The sequence below is a fragment of the Oryx dammah genome, unplaced genomic scaffold (assembly GCF_014754425.2).
Source record: "Oryx dammah isolate SB20612 unplaced genomic scaffold, SCBI_Odam_1.1 HiC_scaffold_10, whole genome shotgun sequence".
NCBI lineage: Eukaryota > Metazoa > Chordata > Mammalia > Artiodactyla > Bovidae > Oryx > Oryx dammah.
The window spans coordinates 38,117,900-38,141,914 of record NW_024070194.1 but is presented as its reverse complement, the minus strand read 5'-3'; the positions used below and the strand labels follow the sequence as shown (position 1 = coordinate 38,141,914).

The 24,015-nt window shown below is 41.7% G+C and overlaps 1 non-coding gene across 1 annotated transcript; it reads right to left on the bottom strand.

Annotated features, from left to right (window-relative positions):
• Window positions 1-777: 777 nt before the first annotated feature.
• Window positions 778-884, bottom strand: LOC120869623. Its single transcript, XR_005722591.1, has one exon. It is a non-coding gene; the product is annotated as a U6 spliceosomal RNA (small nuclear RNA).
• Window positions 885-24,015: the final 23,131 nt, after the last annotated feature.

Genomic DNA, 24,015 nt, shown 5'->3' with positions numbered 1-24,015 from the left:
TTTGCTTTACAATACTGTATTGGTTTTGCCATACATTGACATGAATCAGCCACGGGTGTACATGGGTTCCCAAACCTGAATCCCCTTCCCACCTCCCACCCCATATCATCTCTCTGGATCATCCCTTTGCACCAGACCCAAGCATCCTGTATCCTGTATCGAACATAGACTGGCAATTCATTTCTTACCTGATAGTATACATGTTTCAATGCCATTCTCCCAAATCATCCCACCCTCTCCCTCTCCCACACAGTCTAAAAGTCTGTTCTATACATCTGTGTCTCTTTTGCTGTCTCGCATACAGGGTTATCATTACCATCTTTATAAATTCCGTATATATGTGTCAGTATACTGTATTGGTGTTTTTCTTTCTGGCTTACTTCACTCAGTATAATAGGCTCCAGTTTCATCCACCTCATTAGAACTGATTCAATTGCATTCTTTTTAACGGCTGAGTAATACTCCATTGTGTATATGTACCACAGCTTTCTTATCCATTCATCTGCTTATGGACATCTAGGTTGTTTCCATGTCCTGGCTATTATAAACAGTGCTGCGATGAACATTAGGGTACAAGTGTCTCTTTCAATTCTGGTTTGCTCAGTGTGTATGCCCAGCAGTGGGATTGCTGGGTCATAAGGCAGTTCTATTTCCAGTTTTTTAAGGAATCTCCACACTGTTCTCCCTAGTGGCTGTACTAGTTTGCATTCCTACCAACAGTATAAGAGGGTTCCCTTTTCTCCACACCCTCTCCAGCATTTATTGCTTGTAGACTTTAAAAATATGGAATGCTTCACGAATTTACGTGTCATCCTTATGCAGGGGCCATGCTAATCTTCTCTGTATCGTTCCAATTTTAGTATATGTGCTGCCGAAGCGAGCACTTCTCTCTAAGGTTCTTAAAGAAGTATTTATTCAAACATTTAGTCCACTCAGTTGTACATGTTCTTTAACTGCTGGTTTGGGAAATGATTTTATAGAACTCACATCAGTCAGCTTTTTTGTCCCAGCAGTTTTGAAAATTCATTTTATTTTATTTTTTAACATCTTTTTAGTTGAGAGTGGTGGTCCTCTCTAGGAATAAAGTAAAACAACAGTTGCCAAGATGGGATTTTTTTTCCCTCTCTAATATATAGTAGAGTTATATGGACACTATCTTTGTTAGATTTTCCTGGAAAACAAAATAAAATAGCTACTTTGAAAATGCTTCAGAAAATAGGTTTCAGCTAAGAAAATGGGGTAATCTGTGAATCACACATATTTGTGTGGTTCAAGAATATGTCCCAAAGCTGACAATGGTGACTATAAATAAAGAATCTGTCAGACTATACACACATCTCATTTATTGATCTTCTAACAATTATTTCTTATTTACATTTATTAGCTGACATTTAACTGTAGCCAATTGCAGGAATGTTGCTTGTAGAAGTAACAGAATGGTATTTACAAGAGTAGTTTTAAAAATTGTGATGTGTTTGGGTCAATAACTAAAAAAAATTTCCTGTCATTCTTTTGTATGCTAAAAGGTTTGGATATGTTATATTATACTTTCTCTCTACCTAGCCCATAATAAATATTATGGCCAGAGGCAATGCATTCAGCATCCTTTCCATCCATTTTCCACAAATATTTCTCTGTAATGACTGGGCATGTGAATAATGATTACATGTCACAAACATTCCCTCTTGTTAGTCTTACAAGCATCCTGGGAGATGTGTGAGCTCGGAAATAGGATTATCATTTGTTTTCGTGATATTTTAAACTTGTGATCTATTTCTTCAATAGAACATGAACTGTCAAATGCTAATTGTTACTTGAAGTTGTTTCTTTCTGTGAAATAAACCCTCCAATATTCCTTTCCCTCCTCTCTTACTTATAAGTGTGAACACACACTTGCAGAATAATGAGGCTTTGTTGTCATAGGAAACTATTAAATCATGTATTTTTTACTTCCTAGGTTAAAGAAGAAAGAATAGATGTGTGAGGAAAAAATTGCACGAACAACCCTGGGACTATATTAGTTGATTTTTTAAGTAAGAAATTTCTGAGATGGTTTTCCATCTGAAAGTGGACAGAGTACTATTTTAGAGAATTTGCATAGCTCACTGAATTCGTAACTCTGCCTGACGTCTTCAACCACAAATTGCATTGCAATACAAGGCTGTCTACTGTGTGAGAATACCTTGGAAATCTCACTGAACATCACAGGAAGCTGTAAGTTCTGACTTAATTGCAATTGTAGTCCTGTCCAGATCTTAGAGAAACATATTCCATTTTATTTAGTAGTCCCTTAAACATACCAAGGTGTTCATTGGAAGGACTGATGTTGAAGCTGAAACTCCAATACTTTGGCCACCTGAAGCGAAGAGCTGACTCATTTGAAAAGACCCCGATGCTGGGAAAGATTTAAGACAGGAGGAGAAGGGGATGACAGAACATGAGATGGTTGGATGGCATCACCAACTCAAAGGACATGGGTTTGAGTGGACTCTGGGAGTTGATGATGGACAGGGAGGCCTGGCGTGCTGCCATTAATGGGGTCACAAAGAGTCGGACACGACTGAGCAACTGAACTGAACTGAACTGACACATACCAGACTAATAATGAACTTTTAAGCTCACTATACATTAAAAATATCAAAAATTTAAAGTATTTTGAAATTATTGAACATGGGCTTCCCCAGTGGCTCAGCAGTAAAGAATCTACCTGATAATGCAGGATATGCGGGTTTGATCCCTGGGTCGGGAAGATCCCCTGGAGAAGGGAAGGGCAACCCACTCCAGTATTCTTGCCTGGAGAATCCCATGGTCAGAAGAACCTGGTGGGCCACATACAGTCCATGGGGTCACAAACACTCAGATACCACTTAGCAACTAAACAACAATTTAATGTAACGATCTTTGAAGAACTGTGGTATACATCAAAGACATGTATAGAAGCTATTTTCAAAAGCTGATCTTAACCTAAGAGGCAAATTTCCCTTTTCTAAGAATCATTCTGCGTTCTGTGGAGTTCCCCACCCCAGGTGCCTGCAGGGCCCTGAAGGTAACATGGGGAGAAACCGTGCCAGACACAATATTTGTTTGTGTGCAGGTATTGTCCTGGGGGGGGGTAGGCACACTGGAGAGAGGCATTTCACTTGAACAACTAATCAACCCCTCAGACTTCATCCCTGGAGGAGAAGGGGCCCACTGTGGTTGGGCTTTTGAAGAGAAGCCAGAAATTTGTTTTCCCTATGAAAATGGAAATTGTTGGTTTCATTTTGTAGAATATCTGAGCATTCTAAACAAAGCCGGTCTCCAGGTCTCACTTGAATACTGGCCTTTAGCTTGCAACATTTCACCAACTAAGCTGAATAAAGTCTTAATTAAAAAAAAAAAAATACTGTAACTTCAACAGGGAGCCCAGCCTGGGGCTCTGTGATGACCCAGAGGGTTGGGATGGGGGAGGAGAGAGGCTCAAGATGGAGGAAACAGATGTGTAATCATGGCTGATTCTCCTTGTTGTATGGCAGAAACCAACACAACACTGTGAAGCAATTTTCCTCAAATTAAAAAATAAATTTAAAAATGCTGCAACTTCAAAATATGAATATGGTGAAAATCGATCATATCTGGGGAAAAATCTTCTAAAATACCTTATAAAGACATATACTCACACATATGCCATCTTTGCTAGAAATCATACAACTGTGCAAGAAAGTGAAAGTAGTGGAGTTGCCCATTATTGGTGGGGTCATTCCACAGGTATGCACTGAGTACCTGGGATAACTGGAAGGTCAGGCTTGGGACGGTGAGGGGCTCAGTAGGGTTTGTTGGTAATACTGAGAGGCTAAGAAGTTGTATCGCACTTATCCCACGGCTCTACCACTATTTATCCTCTAGCACAGAGCTCTGGATGGTTCATCTAGTTACACTGATGACTTTACACACCTGAGGGAAAAGTGATTCCACAAATGCAGCATCTGAATTAACACATTTTCACATGTTCAGATACAGTTTGGTGATAACTAATAACTCCTGGGTACCGGGTACTCCACCTACACTGAGGCACTGTGTTCAGTGTTTCACACCTAGGGTTTTTAGTCCGCAGATTACACTATGGGAAGAGGTGGTTCTCCTTATGGAGGGGGGATGGAAGCCCCAAAGACCTATTGAAACAGTGACTTTTGTCTGTCGTCCAGTAACAGAGCAACATGCAGGGCTTCTGAGGCTGTCTTATGGAGAGAGAAAACCCTAAACAAAGAACCTTCATAGAATGGAGCCTGTCCTGAGGTTCTGCGTCTGTGAAACAGCACAGGAGAAAGGTCAAGGAAAGAAGGAAAAAATCGGAAGGAAAGAAAACAAAGGCAAGGAGCACAGTTGTGAACTGAGGATGCAGGCTGCCAAGAAGGCAGCCGGGCCCCCTCCCTCAGTACTGAGAACAATGCCGGGCCAAGGATGTCCGGACGGAGGCTGCCTCTGCTCATCAGCGGTCGCAGGCGAGATAAGACCCCTGGTGTGTTGTGCACGTGTCTCTAGTAATTAGTATCACAGGGACACGGAGCAGGGCTGTCGCAGCCCTGCCTCGTTCATTTGCTGACGGCTCCCTTAAAAAATGAATCACGCACACCTCCATCGCATTTTGTCAGGATAATGATAACCTTTTTGAAATGACTCCCTCTGACTCTGGGCGAGCCACCTGGGCTGCCACGAGTCCCACCGAGGAGGAAAAGTGTCCAGTGACCTCCTCGTTGTGTGGGGCTGGGTGAGACAGCCCCACTTCTGCTGAAGGCGGCAGGTTACTGAAAACAGGAACCGCACCTAACGTAGTCCCACTTGGTTCTGGCTTCACCATGCCTGGATCAGAGAATGTGGCCTGCCTGATACGGATCACGTGTACGTGTGCTCAGTTGTGTCTGACTCTGTGACCCATGGACTATCGTCCTTGAGCCTCCTCTGTCTGTGGGATTCTCCTGGAATCCCACGTACTGGAGTAGGTTGCCATTTTCTTCTCCAGGGGATCTTCCCCAACACAGGGATCAGTTGAACCTGGGTCTCCTACATTGCAGACAGATTCTTTACCACTGAACCACCTGGGAAGCCTTATATATATCACTCAACGCTTTAATTTTTTTTTTTTTAAATGGGAGAAGCTGTGAGCCAGAAGGATTTGCCTGCTGCTGCTGCTGCTAAGTTGCTTCAGTTGTGTCCACCTCTGTGCGACCCCATAGACGGCAGCCAACTAGGCTCCTCCGTCCCTGGGATTCTCAAGGCAAGAGTGCTGGAGTGGGTTGCCATTGCCTTCTCCGAGGATTTGCATAGATCATTTAATTAAATGACACATTTTCAAGATGACCCATGACAATAATGGAGTTGTTTATAATATTGTCTCTGGAAAAACTGCTACGAAGACATTCAAGAAAATTTAAGGAAAATATTGAGATTTTGTATGTATATATAAAACTAGGATACATGCTTTTGAGGTTTGGTGTTTTCAGAAAATAGTTTTGCGGTTCGTATTTTAAATCTACAATAGAATTATAAAATTGCATTTCTGCACAGTAAAATGAGTGGTATGAGGAAGACAGCTCTGTCTGCCACGTTCTGTCCTGACTGGAAACTTGTCCATTGGAACTCTGAACAAAGATGTCAGTCAATCATGGTGTGTCCTTCCCATTTCCCAGGGACCAGGAAATACAATGTACACCAAGGAATAAAGGGACAACAAAAGTATTAGTAGTCACAAAGGATGCACATAATAGGTTTTATGTGCTGAGTGTATGAATTGGTATATTAAGGAAATTTCTAAACAGTTTCTAAAATTAATGCACACACGTCTTTGGCCAAAGTAGGTCACATTCTGGAATGGACTGTACATTGATGACTACTTCCTGACCTCATAAAACCCAGCCTACAGGTTTTGGAGGGGGTTGAATGCACCCCCTTCAGCCCGTTGCTCACTGTCTGAGCTTTGGGCCAGGCACTGTGCTGGGCACAGAGGATGAAAATGACAGGTTGACTTCAAACGCCCAGCTTGAGCAGGAAGTGTGAAAACCAGCTGCACTTCTGAGAGATGAGAAGGAAACCCGCCCAGAGGAGAAAGCAGCAGGTGGTGGAAGCGAACCCCACCTGATGAGAGTGTGTGGAGACCTGGTGGGGGTGGTGATCAGGCTGTACTGTTTCTCTCTTCCAGTTGATTCCTCCTGGTCTCTTCCAAGGAGGGCCCCAGGGTTTTCCTGGCAGCCCTCCTTTCCCTCACTGACCCTGCGGGCATGCACACACATGCACACACACATGAACACATGCACACACACATGAACACATGTACACCCTGCAGGTCCGTCACTCCCCTCCCCTCTCAGTGGTGCCTGGTCTCCAGTTCCTCTGTCCCTCTTGCAGTTGAGCCCCCCCTCCACCCACCTCCCACCCCCATGCGTCCTCCCAGACAAGACAGTGGCCCCAGTCAGTCTACATCCCTGACACTCCCACCTTGATGCCAGAGCCTGACCCCTGAAATATGATACTGACCTTACCCCTGCTGACCTGCGACCTTCAAGGACCTCCCTTTACTTAGGGAATAAAGGCAAACCCCTTCTCTGCCAGGTGGTCCTCACTCGGGTGTAACAGACATCCTCCCGTGTGTGTGTGCACATGTGTGTGAGTATACATTGTGCTTGTGTTGAGTGTGCATACATCTACCCACACATGTGTGCATGCAGGTTTGGAATGTGTGCATGTGTGTATATGTGCGCACACATGTGAGTATATATGTGTGCTTGTGTATGAGCATGCACACATGTGCCCACACTCACATGAGTGTGTACAGATGTGTATGTGCACGTATGCATATGCACCTGCGTGCTCACATCTCCCACTGCATCTTGCAGCCGTGTGATACCTTTGGGAGATGTGTCACCAAGAGCAGCCAGAATCCGGGGCCAGCAGAGAGCAGGAGAGGACTGGGGGAGGGGCTGGTTCAAAGAAGCCCGGGTGAGGAACTGAAGGCTTCCCTTGGCTTTTGGTTTCCCAGCCTGCTGGCCGCAAGGGTTCCACCTTGCTCCTGGGGCTCCAAATGAGGACGACAGATGGGCTCGGGCTCAGGGTGAAGGTGCAGGGAACACCATCCATCAGTCCAGTCCATTCCCTGACACGAGTCTCTCCTACCACGACCCCTGGACTGAAAATGCACTTTCTGTGACAGAACTGCTGGCAGATGAGCGGGTCTCCTCCAAGTCCTGAGAGCAGGATGCTTTTTCAGCATCCTCCAGCATCCTCCGAGAGGACCAGGAGCTTTCTCCCTCCTGCGGCTATTCCTCATTGCACACCGCCTGGGCTGCCACCCACGCCTTCCTCCCCTGCCCTCTAATTGCTCAGCTCGTAGTAACTGATATCTTACGAGGTATGGGGTAAATTGATTGGTTAATGTCCGTAAAAGGATGTGGTCCTCGTATAAGGCAGCATAAAAGGGGTTTTGTTTAGTATCTGCATCACAGCGTGATATGTGCCCCCTTCTCAGCCTTCTATTTCTACCACGTGAATCACCTCATCTGCAGCAAGTGGCTTGATCTACAGGCACAGCCAGAATGCAGTCTGGTAGATGGGTCCACACAGGAGAAGCAGCCGGGCCACCCGAATCTACAGTCCCTGCAATCTGTCACTTTCTCCACTAAGGCCTCTTGCCTTTTGGAGCGTCAGGTTTTTTTCTTCATCAGAAGTCTACTTTTAGCCTGCAAATAACTCCTAAGAGGCTCAGTGTTTACCCAATAGCTCTGCCTTCTGTTAGAACCTGATTCCCCATGATGCTGAGTTCAGCATCCAGCTGAGAGCTGGAGTGAGGAATGGAAAAGATGCTTAGTGCCCGCTGAACACCCAGCTCTTCTCAACACCCACTTCCCAGTCGTCTTGTCCTTGGGCGGCACCTTGCTACTGATCCTCTGGTGGGGAGTGAGCAGAATGGCACGGAAACCTCCCTGGGACCCTCCAATCCTCCCCCAACCCCACTGGCCACCAGGAAGTGGAGAGGGTGTGGAGCAGAGTCCTCCCCACAGGCCCCTGGGGAGACCACTGTGGAGAAGACAACCCTTCATGCAAACTCCTGGGATTCAAGTCAATTTGCTTCTACACCATCACCTGGCACCTTCTGAGTAACAACAGGAACATGAGGGACAGGAGGCTATGCACATATGCCCAAAGCGGGTGGGTGATTTTGCCTACATCTCCTTCTGTGTTCCCTCTGGGTTCTACTCTTCTCCCTTCCTTCCTCCCCTCCTTCTGCACTGCATTCCTGTCCCCACAGCCTCCAGCATGGACTCTGGGACCTTGGTCTGGGATCCCACCCCTGCTCTTGGGGTGCCCGCCCCTCGTTCCTTCCTGAAGGTGGCAGTGCCCGGCGCCCTGTCACTCCACCTTGCGTCTCTGCTGGTCCAGTTCCTGCCAACATTGAGATGGTTTCTCCACCACCCCAGCCTCTCCCCCCCTCGACCTCTCGTCCTCCTAGACTGGAGGGTCCTGCCACGTCTAGCTGAGCGACGCCCTTTCTGATCACCACATCTTCGCACCCCCAGCTCCGTGCTTGTTGTCTCTGAACCCATCTGTCCTGTCCCCCTTCGCCATCCGTCACAGTGTGCACACCTCCTCCTTGACCAGCGGACACCACAGTTCTTCACAACATCACACCTTTGCACAGCCCCCCTCCGTCTTCGTTCCTCATCCTGCTTGTCTTCGTGAGATCCACTGAGTCCATCCTAGTGGACTGGAGGTGGACAGGCTTGTGCCAGCAGGCGTCGTCACACACACGCGTGTGGCCCCACGTGGCCCTTGCTCCTGGAAGATGGCTCTCCCTTCCGTCTTCCTGCTCCTTCTCCCCTGAGGCACTCAAGCCGGTGGCTTGCTCCCTGTTTTCCTGGGCACAGGGGCTGTAGGAAGAGAACCCCTGAGGCCCCTGGCATGAGACCCGGAGTCAATGTCCCTGATTCCCCAGGGGCCCTGGAGGAATGCCAGTCCACTCTGGCAAAGACCCCGCTCCTACTCCTCAAGGACAGTCCTCAGCTCCCCTGCCACAGTTTGTCTCATCTGATTTCCATGCTTCAGAAGCCTGTCGGTTCCTATTCTGTTTACGCCTGCCTCCCTGTCTTGGCGTGATTATGAATTTATTCAGTTTGGTTCCTATATGATATTCAGATATGAGAATGTAAATGTACTTGGACCAGAGGCATGGGACATTTTATCCAGCTCTGGCAGGCGTTATGTGCTTTTTAATTTGGGGTTATTATAAAAATGCTGCAGTAAACACATCTTTGAGCAGAGACACATCCACATCAGATAGATCCATGGACATAAATTGCACAGTAAAAATGTGTAATTACAAAGTGTTGACACATATTGCTAAATTGACTTCAGCAAGATATCTCCCCCTATTTTCCAGCTCTGGGCCACCATAATATATTCATGTTTAGCATTTCTGACAATGTGGTGAACTAAAATCTCAACTTTGTTTTATTTGGCATTCTCCTTTGTATTAATGAAATTGATCATTTTTTTCATGTGACTGTTGGCCATTTGTAGCTCTTCTAATTGCTTCTTTATGAAAAAGTGTTAGTTGCTCAGTCGTGTCTGACTCTTTGTGACCCCATGGACTGTAGCCTGCCAGGCTCCTCAGTACATGGAATTCTCCAGGCAAGAATACTGGAGTGGGTAGCCATTCCCTTCTCCAGGGGGTCTTCCAGACCTAGGGACTGAACCTGGTTCTCCTGCATTGCAAATTCTTTACCGTTACCGTCTGAGCTTCTTTGTAGCCATAGACTACTTTTCTTTATTTCTTTTTCTTGTCCTTTTTCCTTTTGTTTTGTGGGAACTCATTAAAATTTTGTTGTTGTTGTTGTGGTCCATCTGTAAGGTCTTTGTTGAATTTGTTACAGTATTGGTTTTGTTTCATGTTTTGGGTTTTTGGCCCCAAGGCATGTGGAATCTTAGCTCCCTTAGCAGGGATGGATCCCCCGCATTGAAAGGCAGATTCTTATCAATGGAATCACCAGGGCAGTTCCTTGTGGGAACTCTTTAAATATTCTGATTATTACTGCTTTTTGTATGGATTTGCTGCAAATAAATACTCCCAGTCTGCGTTGCCTTTTTATCGACTTGCTTGTCTGTATTTTTCATGAAATTGTAGTATCTCAGTTGGAGAGGACACACATACACACATACACACACACACACACACTACCTCAGATACAGATCTTGCTGTTGTTGTCCAGTCGCTCAGTCACGTCCGACTCTTCCTGACCCCACTGATAGCACGTCAGGCTCCCCTGTCCTCCACTGTCTCCCGGAGTTTGCTCAGATTCATGTCCATTGAGTCGGTGATGTCGTTCAGTTATCTCATCCAGAGTGAACTAGCGCTAGGGACCAGGATGAGAGGCAGTAACAGTGTTCACAGCCTCCTGGGTTCTCAGCGTCCTCTCTGGGGGCAGGCAGTTGCCTGCAAGAATGAAAAAAACAAAATGTGGTTTTCTTTTTGTACCTTTTAACCAGGGATTAACATCAGGCTCAGAGAAGGCAATGGCACCCCACTACAGTACTCTTGCCTGGAAAATCCCATGGATGGAGGAGCCTGGTAGGCTGCAGTCCATGGGATCGGGAAGAGTCGGACACGACTGAGTGACTTCACTTTCACTTTTCACTTTCATGCATTGGAGAAGGAAACAGCAGCCCACTCCAGTGTTCTTGCCTGGAGAATCCCAGGGACAGGGGAGCCTGGTGGGCTGCCGTTTATGGGGTCGCACAGAATCGGACACGACTGAAGCAACTTAGCAGCAGCAGCAGGCTTCTGTTACCTTGCTAACATGAACCAGGCAACTTGATTTTTCCATCTTCTGGAGGAGGTCAGAGGCCAAGGTAATACATGAAATTTTAGATTTTGTGATCCACCAGTCAGCTATATACAGACTCATGAGAAAAAGCAAATGGTGATGGTTTCCAGTCATTATGTTTAGGATGGTCTAGTTTTTCAGCAGCAGCTGGAGGAGGCAAGAATGAGGAGGAAGGGGGTACATCTCAAGGGTGGGTGGGATGTAGGGTTTCCAATGAGACCCAGGAGTCTGGGGTTCATCCTGAGAAGCCTGGGATTGTCCACACTGGGAGAGACATTTTCCATACATGTGGAAAAGGCAGACAGTTCCTGTAGGGTTAGATTTAGCTCAAAGTGTATCTGAGGAAGGAACACACTATTTAATGAAAGGATGCTAATTCTACTATTACCTTTAAACGTTATTCTGAATTCTGCCCCCAGCCATTACAAACAACTTCTCAAGTTCTTCTCTGTGCCCTTAGATTTAACCCGCAGTCATCATCCCTTCTTAACTGCTCTGGACAGAACAAAACCTGAAATGTAATTTACTTTAAGAATATAATCACTTATTGATTCCTCTTTTTCTTCAGGAGATAGAAACCGTGTGTAAGCTTTTATCCGAGAGAGACCAGGACAGTTTTTATACTCCGCGTTTAGTTCAAATCCATTCAAACTCTCCTTATAAAACTAGCATCTCAGGCATTGTGTTGCAGATAATCATTATTTTTAAAAGGGATTCATCATTCTGCTTGTGTGAAGATTTCACAGTAGGCAGACAATATTTAATAAGTAAATCAATAATGTTCATTTCAGGGAAAAAATTAGGTATAGAATATAGCTGGGGAAGATAATAAAACAAGATCAAATAGTAAATTTCAGGCCTGATCAGCCATTAGGGATAATGCAGTGTCGTGCGGTGTGGGGTGCAGTGGACGAGGAGCTGGACGCCCTGAAAAGCTGTGTAAATGCAAATCCAGCCTCATTTGTCACGATTAAAGCACACGGGAAAAGAACTTCAATAAAGTGCCATCATTGGGCAAGCGAACGTCCTCAACTTGGCACAGTTTTGCTGGTAAGTGAAAAAAGAAATAAAAGAGGGAGGGTTTCCCTGGTGGCTCAGCTGGTAAAGAATCCATCTGCAATGTGGGAGACCTGGGTTCGATCCCTTGGTCAGGAAGATCCCCTGGAGCAGGCACAGTCTCCATTAGTGGAAAAGTTAACTTGCCAAGAGGACGAGCAGACTACCCACAAGGGCTTCTAAATATTTCCAATACAGTCCAGTTAGAAACATTAAAATTGGGAGGAATCTTGCATGTATCTTTCTGTCTCACTCCTTTTTCGTGCAAGGGCCCCATCAAAGGGGCGGTTAAGGGGAGACACTCTTGTTTTTTCATAAAGGCTGTTTCACAGCTGGTGTTGCCAAAATGCTTCTTGTTTTAACAGGCTGTATGTAATCCCCTACAACTCCCACTTGTTAATACTAGTATTTGTATTGTCAAGCATTGGCTAGAATATAGATGATCCTTTTTCTGTTACACATGAACAAATATTATATTAGCAACCAGATCTCTTACCTCTGTCCTTCCTTCTTGAGGTTAAATTTATCCAGGCAGGTCTTTCAACGGTCCTTCATTTATTCCAATCTCCAAATCTCTCATGGTTCTTTCATAAAGTGTTTATGTTCTGGACACTGTCATCTTCCAGAAAAAGGGTTCCCATTTGTCAAGTATCATTCTAGAACACTGTGTCCATAATTAAACCCTGTGCTCCCTGTTAGCTGAGGCCAGCGCTTGAGGGTAGTGCTCTCACTGTCTGTGTGCTGGATGTCAGCTAAGGCAGTTTCTCTTACACTGGGCTGTCTTAAGAACGTCAAGGATTAATTGGAAGAAGAAGAGCCAGGATAAGAGAAACAAGTTTTAGAAGGCAATTCCAATAGCCAAGGGAGAGATACTGAGGGTGATTCCAGTAGAAATAAGATATGAGTAAAACTTAAGGGCCATATATTGAATACCTTCTGATATGCTTGGTGACTACTTATGGAGAACTAGGGGAGAGTAGAAAGTGACTCTAGGTGGCTTGCTTGTGGGACAAAGTTGATCCATCTCCTGAGCTTGGAAGTAGTGTAGGAACAGTTTTATGCTAGATGATAACTAGCATAAAATGCCCCAAAACAATATCAATTAAGTTATAAATGATGAAAACATGGGTAAGATGCTTACAGAGAGAGCTGGGCAAGGATGTAGATTCGTCAGTCACACTTTAGATGATTATTTCAACTGTAAAATTACACTAGCACACCACATGAGAATCCACGTGGTTCAAAGGAGAAGTCAAGGAAAAAGAATCAAGTCACCTGTGTTTCAAAGAAGCCAGAAAAGAGGCAGAAATATAGAAGTTGATGACCACCCTGTGTTGTTTTGGTAATTAACTTCATTTCTTTAGCAGCTGACTTTCTTAATATCTAAAGTAGAAAGTAGGAAACCACAGCAGGCTATTTGGCTGCTCTTCCACCCTTTTTTTTTTTTTTTCTTTTTTGAGGCTATGAGTATTTGTTATGTTTTATGGATGATTTCTCTGCTATGCTATAGAGATGTTTGGTCGCTTCTGGGTAATTTAACTTTCCATAAGAATTTTAATTGCCTAACTTTATCTAGATCTTGTAGAAGGATTCCCCTTTTAGCCTATTCAAGTGGAAATAGAAACTTGCCAATTTAGTGATTGGCCTGATTGAAGAGGATGTTATAGAAATTAGCACTTCACGCTGATGAATATTTTAATGATGGGCATATCTTAACTGAGTCAGAGCTGTAGTTACATGGAAAAGTAAACTAAATTTATGTTTCTTTTCATCCAGAGCAGAGAACTTTTATGAAAGGAGTTGTTCAAGTTTCTCTAAGATCTCGATTTATATGTCAGCTTTGTAGTCCACTAGTATTTAAAGTACCAATAAAATTCCCTGAGCTAAAATCCTACTTGTCAGAACCCCTAGGTCATTGGAGTGTATGAAATACGTAAACGTGTACACATTTGTCTATGTAACATATTAATATTCACAGGTACACATTGCATGATTAGGGAGAAAGCTGCAAATGGGTTTAAAAATTTCATTGTTGCACTGTTTCCTCTTCTGATAGGTTTTAATCATCACACTGAACATGGCATGTGTGTTTGTTTATCTTATTGGGTTCTTGCTTCTGCATTAAATACACAAGCTCTACAAAGGAAGAGGTTCTGTCAGTTCATTACTACACCTTCAGACCTATGTCCATTATAGGCATAGTGTAGGCCCTCAATAAAAAACCATCATTGAATGGATGAGGGGGTGAGAAAAGCCACCTTTGGAGAGTCTATTGGACATACACACTGATCCTGGTCACACATACTTTGTAATACGACTGGTGATTATGGGATCAGAGTCAGAAAGCCTGGTGTTGAGTGCTAGTCTGCTATGCGGTGGTGAATTTGTGTCATCAGCAGCCTCACCTGAAAGGATGATAGGGTGATCTCGATAATAATGCATCTTCCTATTTCGTAGGCCAGTTTTATGGGGCAAAGGAACTAATTTATCAGCAATTACTTTGCAATTTTCGAGGGCTCTATGACAGTAATTTGTTACGTGCAGTTGCTTTGGTAACCCCATGTCCCGTGGGTAACAGTTTACCAGAACAAACTGCAATCCAGGGCCGCTGAACAAAAACCTCTGAAAGACTTCAGTTGGCTGTCCTCCCTCTTCACCTCATCCCAGTTTTCCCCTGACCCATCTTCTGCTCGGAGCCGCCATCCTTCCTTTGGTGCATGTGGGACAGAAATAGCTCTGTGTGAAAACCAGCCTCATTCTATGACATCATCTCTTCAAGGGCTCCTGACTCCACTCGACTCTCTGAAAACATTTCTGAGAGCTAGGAAATGTGCTGTTTGTTGCACCCACGTCACATATGATGCTGTTTCTAAGAACTCAGCTGCTCAGTAGATACACGTTGAAGCAAGCCAATGATTCTCCATTGACTGTTTTCCTTTTTTTTCCTAGACATACCACAAGGCATGTGGGATCTTGGTTCCCCAGCCAGGGATTGAACCTGTGCCCTCTGCAGTTTAAGTGCAGAGTCTAAACCACTAGACCGCTAGAAAGTCCCTATTTTCCAGTTTTTATTTTTATTTATTTTTTATTTTTTTATTTTCCAGTTTTTAATATCACCAAACAAGCATGCATTCCACGCCCTATTCCTCCAGGTGCTCGTGGAACAAGATAAAGTAAAATAACAGAATAAAACAAATATTCAACCTTACAGACACGTGTTAAGAGAGCATTTCAGTAGTTAAGAATTCAGACTTAATTCAGTGTGCCATTCTAAATAACTGAACTGTCCCAGGAAAGGTGGGACAAGAACGGTGACATTGGTGACAGTTGACAGCAAAAGAGTTGAAGAAGTTGGTCCTTCTCTTTCATTTACAACAATTTGAAGAACAGGGGCAGGGGTTGGATAAGACAGCAAGTCCTTCCTGTATGTTAACTGTATAAATGCACCTATTAGGTTGAAAAAAGATTTCCCAAAAGAAATCCTTTATAACCTCAGTTTAACTGTGAATCGTAGTTGCTTCATAGCATTTTAGAAAGTTGGCTAATTCTCTGATTCAACTCAAGACTGAGTAAGATTCAAGCACAAACTATGAGAAGACATTTGAAAACTACCCACTCACTTATTCATGCAAAGCGTTTAATCTGGTATCTTATAGGTACCTTTGGTAAGAACAATTTGTCCATCTTCACATTTTAACTTTAAATTTTCCCCCGGGTTTCTATTCAATAATTCTGATAAAAGATCATTGCCCACTCTTTAAAATTAGCATAAATCACATACTTGATCATGTATTATCTAACGTTAAATGGGAAAGTGAATTCAGTCATACTCCCATCTTAGAATCAATAGAATTCAATCCACCTTCATAGCTTTGTTTTAGGCAATAAAAGTAAAGATTGTGTTTTTCGTTTTTTGCTACTGCCCTTTTGCCTCCCTGGTGCATGAAAGTGACTGTTGGGAAGTATTTTTAGTGGGCCTTATTTAATGATTTTCATAGGGCATCACTTCTGACTGGATCTTACTCAGGGCAGCACCAGGCCAAACGCGCATTGCTGTCTCCAGTCACACCTTGGTCCTCGCCTCTGGCTCATGTCAGCTCTGATCAAATTGGACTTCTAGCAAGCTCTTCTGTCTGCAGTTGCTTCTTAGAAAACTTTTGCTCTTCAATATTTTTTTTGCCTTGGAGACATGTACAGAAGAAGTATATCTGCTTTTTTTTTTTTGCTCTAAAGCTAGCTAAAACATGTTTGCTTCTAAATCATTCTGTTCCTGAAATGCTGAAGGTGAAGTTGTTTCAAACAACTGATCTTGATTATAGCACATACTAGGTGATGGAGGAAAACAATAGCAATAGTAGCAGTAGTGATGATTACAATCGCAGTTAATATTTAATGAGTGGTTCTAATAGGCTGGCACTGGAGTGATGAATTGTTATAAGACCTGACTCCTCCCATCAGGAATCTCACAGTCTATTGAGCACATAAGTTGATTACAGATTGGTGAGATAAGTGCAATGTTAGAGTTCTGGGTATGTTGGGAATGCACCTCGTCTACTTTAGCATTACCAAAAAAATTATGTGTTGGTCAAAACCATAACAAAAAAGTCAAAAGTGCGTGAAAGAAATTGCAGAGTTTCTGACCAAGTGTCAAGATCCTTTTTGCTCTGAGATGGTGTGAAAAGGCAGAACAGACTTCTGATTCCGAGTTTCTACCTATGCAGCCTGAAATTTCCAAATGCCCACTTACCATAAGTTAACTTCATATTTCTACTGTTAATGGATGTTTTCCACCCAAAATGAACAGTTTATGTGTGTGCAAGAGACCTGTTACATCTCTTGTGAATTAAGATCAGACCAAGTTGTCCATTTTCTAACAGATACACATACTCAAACACTAGATACCGTCAGTCCACACAACAAAGAAATGCATTTCTAGTTATTCAAGGCTACTTATATTGTAGGATTTGGTTTTGTGTTTGTGTGCAACTCTTGTTTCTTAAGGGAGGGTGTCAGAAATATTATTCAGGAAAGAGCTGGATGGTAAATATTTTAGACTTTAAGCTATGGTGTTTTGTAGGGACATATAGAACTATTTAAAATTGTAAAATAAAAATAGTTTTAGTTTGATGTCTTAGGAAAATAGACAGCAGTCTAGTTTTGGCCCTTGGTCCAAGCCTAGATATTACCTCTATGGTTTATTATAATACACATTGCTTACACATATCCGAATATGTATGAAATATTAAGAATACCCTATTCTTAAATGTATCAGTTTTAAAATATCAATAATAATTTTATATTATACACTGTATTTAATAACAATTGTTTTAGGAAATATTGAGAAATTTTTGGTCTTTTACTCTTGGTAGAAAATGTTTTAAGTATCTTCCCCAAACATTTAATCCATTTTTATAAAATTTTTAGAAGGTAGGTGTAACTATGGGCAGGATATCTATTATCATGTTTTTTAGCCTTACTGGGAGCATTGCTTTGCTATCATGCACACAGAATATTTGAAACTGAGAAACTGTGAACAAGACGGATTTGCTGTATTCAACAAAGCGGCAAAATCAATTAACAGCCCTCAACCCTGTTGAATCTCTGTGACACCTCAGCAAAGCAGTCACTGACCAGCTGAATCAGCTTGAAGGTTAAAAATTCTGCATCTCCAGATGCCGGCGGTGCTCAAAAGAACTAACCTTGTGCTAAGTGGGACAAATATATCTTCTTTCCTTTGGAGGGAGAAACCGTGAGAATTTTATTTTATTTTTTTATCCATGTCTGTGTGTGAAATTATACAAATGCATTGAGAACAAACACCCCAAATTAAAGAAGAAAGAAGGTCACAGATGTAAGTGAGGGAGGCTCTGTCGTAACTTCCCTTGAAATTCTGTGCTTTTCTTTTCATGCAAAGAGCTTCCAATCTTTCAGCTATTTGTCAGCACAGGAGGCTGTCATTGTTATGGAGATGATCCTTTCCTCTACCTGTCTCTCCATCAGTGTAGCTGAAGCTAATTCAGAGCACTAATGTAAGATTATTATCAGGTCGAGCACTTATCTGACAGAATTTATGGTGATGAGTCTAGTACACACTGGATATGCCAATGCTCCCTGATCACGAGCTTTTACGGCATTCCCATTAGTTGGTGACAGCTGTCAAAAATGCAGTTGTTACCGTTTTATTTACTCCTGACATTTGAAGGTCACTTAAAGTTTCAATTAAAATTTTCCTTTGTCTACTTAGAAATACCACTCAATTTAGCTCTTGATTTGATTGCTCTTGAAGCTGCCTTAGCATTCCAGGAGTCGATTATTTCAAGATTGTATCGCCAAAATAGTGATAGTGACTACTGAATCAATGATAGTGATAGCAATGATAGTGACGATTGAATGCCACAACCGTACTGGAAACTACACACAATAGAGAAATAGATTAGTCTGTCCCACCAGGTGGACCTGGCATCTGAGTGGAAGACACACCCTCTGTCCACTCCCTGATGAACTCTGGACACTTGCCCTGGGCTAACATTCCTCCAGGTCACTAAATTTCAAAAGTAAGTATTTCTCTATCAACAATTACTCTAAATATAAATACAGTAAACTCCTGATTCAAAAGACATATGTTGACAGAATGGATTAAAAAATAATAGGATCCAATTATATGTTATTTGCCAAAGACTCACTTTAGATGTAAGAATGCACATATTTTGAAGTGAAAAATGGAAGAAGATAATCTATGCAAGACAGCAGAGGTGGCTATACTAAAAACAGACAAAACAGACTTCAACCAAAATCTGTTACAAAAGATGAAGAAGAAAATTACATAATGATAAAAGGGTCAATTAAACAAAAGAAATAACAATTATAAAACTTATGCACCAAATATCAGAGTTCCAAAATATATGAAGCACACATTGACACAACTGAAAGAAATAATTATAAGAGACACTTACATTATACTTCACTTTCAATAATGATAAAACAACCAGACGGAAGATGGATAAGGAATAGAGGACTTGAACTCTGTAGAGCATTTGGACTTAGAGGACATTAGAGATGCCATCCAGTGACAGCAAAATACACATTTTTCATACGTACACATGGAACATTCTCCAGGATACATTAGATGCATTAGGCAACAAAAGAGGTTTTAACAAAATTTTTAACTTTCAAATCATATAATGCATATTTCTAATCACAATGGGATAAAATTAGAAGTCAACAGAAGAAGGAACATTTAAAAATATGTGGAAAGTAGAAAACACACTAATTTTAAAAATGGGTCAAAGAATAAATCTCAATAGAAATCAGAAAATATCTTGAGACAAATAAAAATGAAAACAACATACCAATATGTATGAAAAGCAATGAAAGCAGTGGCAAGATGGAAATTTTCAGCTGTCATATTCAAACAGAAGACAGATTTCGAATTAACAACTTAACGTTTTAAGGAACTTGAGAAAGAAGAAAAATCGAAACCCAAATCTAGTAGAAGGAAGGAAATAATAAAGGCTAGGGCAGAGATAGATGAAACAGAATAGAGAATAATAGAGAAAAAAACAACAAACTTGACAAATCTTTAGCTAGCTAGAGTAAGAAAATGAGAAGTCTCAGATAACTATAGGAGAAGGAAATGGCAACCCACTCCAGTATTCTTGCCTGAAAAATCCCATGAACAGAGGAACTTAGTGGGCTACAGTCCATGGGGTCACAAAGAGTTGGACATGACTTAGCAACTAAACAACAAAACAATAAATAACTATGTTAAAAATAAGTAGACACTATTACAAATTTTCCAGAAATAAAAAGATTTTTAGAAGTACTATGAACAGTTGTATGCCAATAAATTGTATAATCTAGATGAAACAAGATTACTGGAAACAAAAAACTTACCTGGACTCAATTGTAAAGAAACACAATCTGCATAAAGCTATAAAGAGAAAGGCTATTGAATCAGTAATTAGAAACTTCTGAACAAGGAAAAGCCTAGGATTGGACAGCTTCACCGGTGAGCCCTATCAAACATTTAGAAAAGAATTAAAACCAGTCTTCCTCAAGCTCTTCCAAAATATTGAAGAGGAAGGAACATGTTCTGACTCATTCTGTGAATCTAGTATTCCCAAATAACAAATGAAAGGCTTTACAAGAAAAAAAATAGACTAATATCCTTTATGAATATTGATGAAAAATTCTCAACAAAAGACTAGCAAATTGATTTCCACACTTTATTAACAGGATTATACTCCATGACTAAGTGGGATTTACTTCAGGAATACAAGGATGGTTCAACACATAAAATAAATCAGTGTAATACATTGCATTAACAGAACAAGGGAAAAGCATGCACACACATACCAAAATCTCAGTTGATAAAACAATAATAATAATATTGACAACAGTTGACACCGTTCATGATAAAAACTAGGAATAGGAGGGAACTGTCTCAACATAATAAAGATCATATACAGAAAACTCACAGCAAACATTGTACTCAATGACAAAAGACAGAAAACTTTTTCTCTAAGATCAGGAAGGAGAGAAGGAGACCTGCTTTTGCCACTCAAAGCCAGGAGACACGGGACAGGAGAGGCACAGGGCTACTTGTTCAAACAACATGTGGGGTACATTGGATTCAGGGGGACCTACGAGAGGAACAGCTCCTTCCTAAGATGATGCATTAGAACAAGCCAGGGATGCACTGGATGGTTCATACGATCAGTTCTCATCCTTCTCAAGTCTATGTTGCTTGCTCTTACCATCACCTAAATCTCTGTTTTACACAAGACACATTTCTAGCAACTCTCCTATATGCTGTATGTGAAACTGATTTTCTGAATGAAAACACATTTGTTCTCCATTTATTTGCCTTAAGGTTTTGTTGAAAAGTTATAATGTATGATTCTGTCATCCTGTTTATCAACTAGCCATCTCATCTTTGTGGCACTGAGTCTGAAAACAAATGAAACCAGAGGTATTAATGTTAAAACAAAACAAAACAGTGTAGCCCAACAGTATCTCCTCGAAATAGAAGATAAACCCACTTACTAAGGAAATAAATGGGAGAAGGAAGGGGCTTTTAGGAGAACAAATAGGATGCTTGGCAAAATGGGCAAAACATTTGCGTTTTAGCATCATAGCTATTGTGCTCTGATGTGTGCTTAGGAACTCAGCTTCCCTAGGTTACTTTACCAGTAAATTCTGCTGGTAAATGACCCACCATCCATGGAAGCCTCAGGGATGTGTCTGCAGTGTGCTCCATCCCCAGCAAGCTTCCTGCTCCAGTGATCTGTAGTCAGTTACACCAGCACTTGCCCAATTGTTTTTCCTCCTAAATGCCATGCCATGCTTCAGCGCTTAAAGCAATCTCTCCAATATTGCTTACATTTAAATGTTTGTTTATCTGACAGAGATTCAAACAGATGCAGCCCTCTGAATGTGCAAACCCTCAGGAGTTCAGATATGAAAGAAAGCAACCCAGATTGGTCTCTTTAGTGTGAGGCATATGTGTCGCATACCACCTATGCACAGACACACGTGTGTGCACACACACATACCACGTAGACATGAAAATAAGTGCACAAGCAAAATACCAACTTTTCTTTTTGTACCCCAGGGTAGGTCTATGCAGGTAATTTCCCTAACTGTTAATTATCATAATAATTACTCACCTAGGGAAGTCTGGAGGTGATGGACAACCCATAGTTATACTGTACAGTGTAGACAGGGAAAGTGTGAAGGGATTAATTATGCTGTGTTAGGCGGGCAATGACATCTTTGTGTGGTTGAAGCTGGATTTGTGGAGTTGGAGCTTTGCATTTCACTTGTAGTCTCAAAGATTTAAAGGTGGGTTATCAAGAGAGTAGAGATCTCACTTATCAAGAGAGTAGAGATCTCACTCAAACCCTTCCAGAAGCAGACAAGTCTGTAAAGGGTCCCAAACTGTTCATTTATCAGCTGAAACACAAAATTTTGCAAGTGTGGATTGTGCTTATCACACCCCAATTTAGTTAAATTTTAAAAAATATTCTGATACAGTTTTTATGGTATGGCTTTTTCTTCTGCTGAATTATCTCTTGTCCTAACCTCTCTTTGCATTTTTATAAGATTTTCACTCCTTGCAAATGGGAATGGACTATCTATCTCATCAGGGCACTAAAGACTCAATGTGTTAACTTCTTAACTACCCAGAAAATACACTGATACTTCTTTCCAGCAGCTTTTTTTTTTTAAGCAAATAGAACCACGTATGTTTTTAAATATCCTAAAAACATTCAGAGAGACTCACGTGGGACAAAGAGAGAAATAACCCGATGGAAAGAAAGGTGTGAGAAAATATTATGCCTGTTGGCCACTCTATATAATGATAAGATGTGGATCAATCAATGATGAAAGTTAAGATTCTTGAGCCTTCTGTTGATTTAAAATAGACAAATAAACCCTCTCCATTATTACTCCCAGAGATGGAGAGGTTTCTTTACAATGCTTTAAAAAATTCTTGTCACTTAAAAATAATTTAGGACAAAGTAGCATTGAAAACCAGTTGCTAGTTTATAAAATAAAGCATGCAACATGCCCTGTGTCACCCCTACTAGCATCCTTTTCCTCTTTGGCATCCTTGTCTGAGTCCCCACTTACTTATGGTCACCAGATCCCATAAAGATGGCTGGGAGGGGACTGGTATCAACAGGGGTCACAGTAGATACTACGTCCGGAAAGATGTCTCAGCAGACAATGCCTCTGTGATTCTGAGCGTGTGCTAGGAGTGTGAATGGTAGCTAGTGATGTTGCCCCTTATCTCATCATTTTCAAAACTTCCAAAGCCCCGATCATAGCACAGAGGAGCGGTGGTCATGTGTAGGGCAACGTTGGATTGTGTGGGGCTCAGCTCTGAACTGCAGTGTACGAGGTACGTGGTCATTCTTCGGGACCGTCTTCTGCTTTGGTGCCTCTTGACATCAAGCGTAATTGAGTAGATAAATCATCCACACTTCTCTATGAAGAGTTACTGCACCTTTTATCTTTCTGGGGAAGTTGCTGAAAAAAGCCTGAAAAATGTGTGCTCGCCTTGGCTACAGTTCACAGATATTTTGTCTCCAATTCTTCTTTTGACAACCTAGGGAGATTTTTTTTCTTCAACGCATGCTGATGCAAAGAGAATCTGAGGATCTCTCGTTTATTCCTTGTGCCCTTAGTTTTATGTGTGATCATCTTTCCCTCCATCCTGAAATCTGTCTTGTGAATGATGATGTTTGCTGCTGACATTTGAAAAAAAGAGCTGTTGAGACAGCCAGGATTTTTTTCATATTTAAAATATCCCCTAGTTACTCTGAACTTGACTTTCATGTTCACTTTTTTGATATGATATTTGAGATCAATTGAAGATCATTTTAAAGAGAAGGCAGTGTCTAAATGAACGGTTCTTAATGCAAGTTTTCTCTCAGCCATTGTCATTCTGGCAGCAGTCACTATTGATTAATATCTTTTATAAGATTTTTAGGTATGGGTGGCAATTTTCTTAGCACCTTTCTGGAGATTTTAGAGATAGATTTGCTTTGTGAACAAGTGAGTCGAAATTCCTTCTATTTTCTGCCTACATTTGGCTCCTATTTTAGCCTCCTGTTGTATGCAGATTTTGTGAAATAGAGTAAAGTCCTCAAACAAAGCAATAATGAGATAAAAATTGGGATATGCTGATGGTACTTTTTAAAGCACTTTACATATGTTAGTTCATTAGTGTTTGTAAGACTCTTGATACATAAATGTACTCACCCCACCCCCTGCACACAGACACATGCACCCTATTTCTTAGTTGAAACAAATGAGGCACAGACAGATTGTAACTTGCCTAAAGATCGTGCAGATTATGTGTGTGCTTGGAGATATCCTAGCTGAAGATCATTTTCCTGTGTCCTCCAGTACTCTGCATATATTGTAGAGAAGATCTCTGTGTCGAAATTTTCTTCTGTTGAGGTTATTACAAATGGCAAGATCCAAGTGCCAGTCAAATAATTGGCCTTATATTAAGTGTCTTTCAGTGTTATTCTTTCCAGACGTACAGTCTTTTCACAGCTCATTACATCTGATCTTTTTTTTCCCTTTTAAATTAATA